The sequence below is a fragment of the Eleutherodactylus coqui genome, chromosome 11 (assembly GCF_035609145.1).
Source record: "Eleutherodactylus coqui strain aEleCoq1 chromosome 11, aEleCoq1.hap1, whole genome shotgun sequence".
Taxonomy (NCBI): Eukaryota; Metazoa; Chordata; class Amphibia; order Anura; family Eleutherodactylidae; genus Eleutherodactylus; species Eleutherodactylus coqui.
In genome coordinates this window covers 122,568,630-122,576,795 of record NC_089847.1, presented here as the reverse complement: position 1 = coordinate 122,576,795, position 8,166 = coordinate 122,568,630, and the positions used below count along the sequence as shown (strand labels likewise).

General features: G+C 43.4%; 1 long non-coding RNA gene across 1 annotated transcript; it reads left to right on the top strand.

Moving 5' to 3' along the window:
* The first annotated feature begins 2,855 nt into the window (after window positions 1-2,855).
* LOC136582427 (uncharacterized) lies at window positions 2,856-7,211 on the top strand. Its single transcript, XR_010787182.1, has 3 exons — window positions 2,856-3,304; window positions 4,738-4,905; window positions 5,552-7,211. It is a non-coding gene; the product is annotated as an uncharacterized lncRNA (long non-coding RNA).
* Window positions 7,212-8,166: the final 955 nt, after the last annotated feature.

The following is an 8,166-nucleotide window of genomic DNA, read 5'->3' as shown; positions in this document are numbered from 1 at the left end:
AGACACAGCTTGGCCCACTGGTGAGGGTACACATGCTGCTGGCATGTCATCCTTTCAGCGTGTATGGCCTGAGGAGGAGGAGGAGGAGGATCCTGAAAGTGATCTTCCTAGTGAGGACAGCCATGTGTTGCGTACAGGTACCCTGGCACACATGGCTGACTTCATGTTAGGATGCCTTTCTCGTGACCCTCGCGTTACACGCATTCTGGCCACTACGGATTACTGGGTGTACACACTGCTCGACCCACGGTATAAGGAGAACCTTTCGACTCTCATACCCGAAGAGGAAAGGGGTTCGAGAGTGATGCTATACCACAGGACCCTGGCGGACAAACTGATGGTAAAATTCCCATACGACAGCGCTAGTGACCGAAGGCGCAGTTCCGAGGGCCAGGTAGCAGGGGAGGCGCGGAGATCAGGCAGCATGTACAGCACAGGCAGGCCAACACTCTTTAAGGCCCTTGACAGCTTTATGGCTCCCCAGCAAGACTGTGTCACCGCTCCCCAGTCACGGCTGAGTCGGCGGGAGCACTGTAAAAGGATGGTGAGGGAGTACGTAGCCGATCGCACGACCGTCCTCCGTGACGCCTCTGCCCCCTACAACTACTGGGTGTCGAAGCTGGACACGTGGCCTGAACTCGCGCTGTATGCCCTGGAGGTGCTTGCTTGTCCTGCGGCTAGCGTCTTGTCAGAGAGGGTGTTTAGTGCGGCTGGGGGAATCATCACAGATAAGCGTACCCGCCTGTCAACCGACAGTGCCGACAGGCTAACACTCATCAAGATGAACAAAGCCTGGATTTCCCCAGACTTCTCTTCTCCACCAGCGGACAGCAGCGATACCTAAGCAATACGCAGGCTGCACCCGCGGATGGAAGCATCGTTCTGTATCCCCATCAAAAACGGGGACCTTTTCGCTTCATCAATCTGTGTTATAATATTCCTCCTCCTCCTCCTCCTGAAACCTCACATAATCACGCCGAACGGGCAATTTTTCTTAGGCCCACAAGGCTCAGTCATATAATTTTTCTAAACAATTTTTATACGTTTCAATGCTCATTAAAGCGTTGAAACTTTCACCTCCACCAATTTTTATTTTAACTGGGCTGCCTGCAGCCCTAGTTAGAAATTAAGCCACATTAACCAAAGCGATTAATGGGTTTCACCTGCCCTCTTGGTTGGCCATAGCCAATTTTTCTGATGTACATTAGTACTGTTGCTACAGCAATTTTTGTGGGCCCTCGCCTACGGTGTAATCAAAGGAATTTTTAGCCCACCTGCATTACAGCTGACGTTACATCCGCTGTGTTGGGCAATGCAATGGGATATTTTTATGTACCGCCGGTGGCTTCCTGGCACCCACCCATGCTGTGGGTCCACACGGAGTTGTAACTACATGTGTCCACTTCTAAAGAACCCCAGTCTGACTGGGGCATGCAGCGTGGGCCGAAGCCCACCTGCATTAAACATGACATTACTACCTCAGCTGTGTTGTGCAATGCAATGGGATATTTTTATGTACCGCTGGTGGGTTCCAGGGAGCCACCCATGCTGTGGGTGCACAGGGAGTTGTAACTACATGTGTCCACTTCTAAAGAACTCCAGTCTGACTGGGGCATGCAGTGTGGGCCGAAGCCCACCTGCATTAAACATGACATTACTACCTCAGCTGTGTTGGGCAATGCAATGGGATATTTTTATGTACCGCCGGTGGGTTCCAGGGAGCCACCCATGCTGTGGGTGCACACGGAATTCCCATTGCGGAGTTGTACCTGCCTGTGACTATATATAAAAAACCGCGGTCTGACTGGGGCATGCAGACACCTTGACAGAATGAATAGTGTGTGGCACATAGGTTTCCCATTGCTATGCCCACGTGTGCAGCTCCAGATGGAGGTGGCACAGGATTGGATTTCTCATTGCTTCTGTACAGCATTGTGGGCTATCGCCCCGCCACTTTTAAAGAAGGTTGCTGCCTAGCCGTGCCAACCCTCTGCAGTGTGTGTCTGCTTTTCCTGTGGCAGACGCACTTATAAATAGACATGAGGGTGGCGTGGCATGAGGGCAGCTGAAGGCTGGGCAGGGACAGTTTGGTGTGCGCTGTGGACACTGGGTCGTGGGGGGGGGATTTGGCAGCATGTAACCCAGGAGAAGTGGCAGCGGAGTGTCATGCAGGCAGTGATTGTGCTTTGTTGGAGGTAGTGTGGTGCTTAGCTAAGGTATGCATTGCTAATGAGGGCTTTTCAGATGTTAAAGTTGTTGGGGGGGGGCCCACTCTTGCCGCTATTGTGGCTTAATAGTGGGACCTGTGAACTTGAGATACAGCCCACCATGTAGCCCCTCGCCTGCCCTATCCGTTGCTGTGTCGTTCCCATCACTTTCTTGAATTGCCCAGATTTTCACAAACGAAAACCTTAGGGAGCATCGGCGATATACAAAAATGCTCGAGTCGCCCATTGACTTCAATGGGGTTCGTTACTCGAAACGAACCCTCGAGCATCGCGAAAAGTTCGTCTCGAGTAACGAGCACCCGAGCATTTTGGTGCTCGCTCATCTCTAGAAATTAGCCATTGTTTAGCTATGTCCCTGCAGTAGATTTGGAGTTCTGTATCAGGAAAACAGAGCTCTGATTCTAAGATACATTAAGAAACTAATTAGTTTATTATAATCAGTACTTAATGTTGGATGTTTTAAGGTGATTACTTAAAACCTAACATTATTGTTTTTATCTCTATGGGAAGATTTCTCTTGTGCATCTGTATAATTCAGATGATATTTCCTGTTGTGGTTTTCTTGCACTTAAAGTGAGGACCAAAAAAGGAAATTTCTTCTTTACAGCCTTAGAGCAGAAGCAGAGAATTTGCATCAAGCATTGAATCTTAGCTGCTGCACGCTCTAAAGACGCCAACCCAACTTTCACTTTTTCATTTTTTTTGGCAAGTGCCCTGCAAACACATTAACCCGTTTGGAATTTCCAACCCAAAACTGAAGTGATTTTTCTATGCCCCATTTACTGGACCCCTGGATTCTCTTTCATGTCACCTCCGTAACTGCGCCAAGAGAACATCTACTGGACAGAGAAACAGCAGCACCAGGGAACCAAGAGGCCAAATGTATGCACATGAGCCCAAGGCCTGTGGTACACTTTCCCGATGCCATATTCTACAAGGGGTGCTGGGCATACTGGGTACATTAATCCTAATAATCTCTGCTCTCACACCACAGTGGTGCAACAATAAGGGAGTATGGGAAAGTCAAGAATCTTTAGGTACTGGAAGAAACAGTGAGAATAAACTCAAACACAGAGGTATGTAACCTTACAGAATATCATATGTTCCCATAGACCGTTAGCCATGGATAGCAGTATTATAGTAGTTATATTCTTGTACATAGGGGGCAGTATTATAGTAGTTATATTCTTGTACATAGGGGGCAGTATTATAGTAGTTATATTCTTGTACATAGGGGGCAGTATTATAGTAGTTATATTCTTGTACATAGGGGGCAGTATTATAGTAGTTATATTCTTGTACATAGGGGGCAGTGTTATAGTAGTTATATTCTTGTACATAGGAGGCAGTGTTATAGTAGTTATATTCTTGTACATAGGGGGCAGTATTATAGTAGTTATATTCTTGTACATAGAAGGCAGTATTATAGCAGTTATATTCTTGTACATAGGGGCAGTATTATAGTAGTTATATTCTTGTACATAGAAGCAGTATTATTGTAATTTTGTATATAGGGGGCAGTATTATAGTAGTTGTATTCTTGTACATAGGAGGCAGTATTATAGTAGTTATATTCTTGTACATAGGAGCAGTATTATAGTAGGTATATTCTTGTACATAGGGGACAGTATTATAGTAGTTATATTCTTGTACAAAGGGGCAGTATTATAGTAGTTATATTCTTGTACATAGGAGCAGTATTATAGTAGTTATATTCTTGTACATAGCTGCAGTATTATAGTAGTTATATTCTTGTACATAGGAGGCAGTATTATAGTAGTTATATTCTTGTACATAGGAGGCAGTATTATAGTAGTTATATTCTTGTACATAGGGGCAGTATTATAGTAGTTATATTCTTGTACATAGGGAGCAGTATTATAGTAGTTATATTCTTGTACATAGGAGCAGTATTATAGTAGTTATATTACTGTACATAGGGGGGCAGTATTATAGTAGTTATATTCTTGTACATAGGAGCAGTATTATAGTAGTTATATTCTTGTACATAGGAGCAGTATTATAGTAGTTATATTCTTGTACATAGGGGGCAGTATTATAGTAGTTATATTCTTGTACACAGGGGGCAGTATTATAGTAGTTATATTACTGTACATAGGGGGGCAGTATTATAGTAGTTATATTCTTGTACATAGGGGGCAGTATTATAGTAGTTATATTCTTGTACATAGGGAGCAGTATTATAGTAGATATATTCTTCTGCATAGGTGGCAGTATTATAGTAGCTATACTCTTATACATAAGAAGCAGTATTATAGTAGTTATATTCTTGTACATAGGGAGCAGTATTATAGTAGATATATTCTTCTGCATAGGTGGCAGTATTATAGTAGCTATACTCTTATACATAAGAAGCAGTATTATAGTAGTTATATTGTTGTATGTAGGTTGTATTATAGTAGCACTCATATTTGTGTGTAATGTAGCTGTTGTTTTCTCTAAATACCACTATTTCATTTGCTCTCTGTCTTATAATTTTATTTGATAGCCCGAGAAGCTCAGTTATTCTTCTTCGGCATCTCCGTTGTCATGGCTTTAGCCAGTTTTTGTACCTGTCTGGTCTTCTTATGTTGCTGGAAGGTGGCAGAAGATTCCCAGGATTCTCTGCATGTGCCAAGTCCAGCAAATCTTTTCTTGAGCATACTTTCACTCTCAGGTAGGAAAGTAAGAGAGATTGGAAATCCACTTCAAGAATGGGAGATAAATAACCACGGGTAGTTTGATTTTCTAAAGACTGAGACAGGAGTATGGCTTGTACACCAAAGCCAAAACCTTCCAGTAGCATATATGGTTCCTGCCCAGGAAAGTGTACAAATTACATTATACTATTAGAATTCGGACATGAGTCACCCGATGGTTTGGGGTGGTACTGCAGATTGCTTTATAATGATTGATTTAAAATGATCCTTCGATCCTGGAAAACAAAGAAAGCAGCACAAGCTTCCCTAATTACCTGATACACACTGTGCATTAGTATGCTTCATTAGCCTAAGGTACTACACCTGCTTTGCTTAACCAGTGATGTCCACATAAGCAGTCAGAGCAGCATGTTGAGTCTTACATACTATGCACAGTGTGCATCAGGTAGTTACAGAAGCAGTTCGGCCAAGTTTGTTTCTCTAGGCCTGGAGGGTCGCTTTAATATTTTGGGTTGGAGTAGAGTCCAAGACCTTGTTGCTCTTCTGGTACCTGCAAGTCAAGATGCAAGTGACTCCCTATTGACCTCAATGATTGATTATCTCTCTTTGGAGACACATGTTCATGTCCTTTTTCCTAAACCTATGTTCTTCCTTCCTCTTTAGGATTTCTCTTCAGTGTGGGCTTCACTATCTTTACTTTGCAACACCTGGACGAAATACAGGAGAACTGGACCTGTCTGGGATACTCGTACTGGTTGGGGGTCTTAGCTTGTACTGTGCTGGTTATCTGCATCCCATTTATATTCCTGATTAGTGAATGCACAATGCATATCAGGTCGGACTCGGACCTGCAGTCAGTATAAAGCGAGTCTAAGCAGGACCGGCCCTTTAAATGATGCATATAATTGCGTGGTGAAGGTTCGTATTATATACAAATAATATACAAATAGTAATATCAGTGATTTGGAGTTGTCAGATCAGTCTACGCTCATGTCAGAATAATGTATTACATGTTATGTATCATGATGTATAGTATTTATTCAAAATATAAAAAGTTACGATGTTCTGGAGAAGCCAATTATTATAAGTAAAAAACAGATCATAATGCCTATTGTAAATGTTGCCGGGAAGTTGCAATCGTGGCGAGCCATTTGGAGACTATGGAGAGCTGCCTTAGGTAACCAACCTACAGTACATTTATGTATATATGCAACCCCTTCCCTCCTCCTTCTGTCTCCATACCCATCAATGGTATATTAGGACTATAGTTACGTCTCTATGCCGACTTAGCACTCGTCTACTGACGGAGGCATGCTGCATGACAGCCCGCTTGCACCTTAACAGTTGGAGAGGTAACCTTCTTCTCTGAGGGTTTTAAAGGGACATTCCAGAGACAGGATGTTTTTTCAACTTATAACTGATAGATGGGTGGGAGCTCCAGAGGTCAGGCCCCTGCCCCGCCGATCTATTAGTTTTTATCCATGCATCCCGAGAAGGGGGGGTTCCGTTTCCTTTCAACTATCTCCGGCAGTCCCATTGAAAATTAATGTAGCATCACTACCCATATGCAATCACCGCCTCATTCAATCTCCTCCTCACTGCAAGCCCACAGAGGGAAGTGGGACCCCAATTCTCAGGATCAGTGGGGAGGTCCTAGAGGTTGGACCCCCATGAGCTATCAGTTTTAACACAGTCAAAACTTGAAAAAATGTCCTGTCTCCAGATTACCACTTTAATTCATTTCAAGGAACAACGCAGCCTGCGGGCGAAGAGCTGGCAAATGGTGTAAGATTATGTTCATGCCAGGGCTTGGTTTCCATTTTCCTGCTCGGTTATAGTAGAAAACGCAATCCCTGCCCAAACACAGCTGTCCTATGATGGAATTGAACGGACGCCTTTGACTATAGTGGGTCCATTCAGCTTTTGCCATTATATCTGGCATTTTCCTTGACAAAGTTCTGCAGCATGCTGCATTATTTCAGCTGGGATTTTATGCCAGAAATGCAAGGGAGTTCCAAAAAGAGCCTCCAGTACAAATGTGAACAAAGCCGGAGACATAGAATTGTTAAAAAGACAACAAAAAAGTATTTTCATAATGCGCCTTACAAGAATCTTTTAGTCTGCCGGAAATAAAGTTTTATTACCAAAGTACATATTTAATAACGACACTAATGGACCATTCCTTCATCCCTGGATGGGGCTCGGCATTATGTATTGTAGGAAAAAATTGCTATTGCTCTGTAAAAGAAACCAATTACTCTTGTAGATGTGATACCTTGTAATGGCTCACAAAATAAAACGATTTTAAAGGGAAACTAAGTTATAGTGCTCATTGGACATGGGTCAGCATTCAGGAACCTCTCCTGTCCCACATCATAGGCCTCTCATCCAGCCAACCTACTGCACGAGGATAAGGATCAAAAATTCCGAAACAGTCTGTCTTGCATGGTTATCTTTTCCTTCTTGAGAAGACTCTGGCTTCAGCTTATATTTCCAGTCTTTGTTACAAGGCTTATTAAAAGTTCTGAAATAGACTTGCACAAAGGCTGCCTTCCAAAAGGTGGCGCTGTAGAGGCATTGTTACATCTTTCATTTGCATATTTCCCAGAGGAGCATTCATGTTTTTATAAGTCTTCTCACACTAGGTGCTCTCCCTAAGGAGAAACCACATCCTTCCTGCCATGAGGAGTCTGGGATGTGCTTTATATACTTACCTGGCCCACTACCACCTAAAATAGGTTATCCTTTTGCCCAATGATAGCTGTAAATGTGTTAATAATAAAGCAGTGGTACTTACCCATCTTTGGATTCAGCCCTATGGTCCTTCACCTGATCGCGGCAGTCAATCAGAGGCCAGAGCCGTCACATGCCGTTCTCCTGACTTAGCTTTCGAGAGCCATGATGCCAGAAAAACAGCACCTGACCGCTACGGCCTCTTTCCCAGTAGAAAGTAAAATACACCGTGGCAAATACTGAGGACTTACATTGGACATTTCAAATCGGTGCACATTTTTTTGCCACACGGGAATGCACATGCTTTGCACATGAAAAAAGTACAGTAAAATATGTCGATGCACACGCAAAAATGCTACGCTCGTGTGAATCTGGCCTTAGTCTGTATGGAAAGAACTGAACTAAGATATTGTATGACTCACAATTACTAGTTGAGTCTAAGACATAAGGAGAGGAGCTATGAGGGGCTATTAAAGAACAAGGAGGTACAAATGGAGCAAGCCTCTGCTGGGAAAATGGTGTGTTTTTTAACAATACTTCCATTC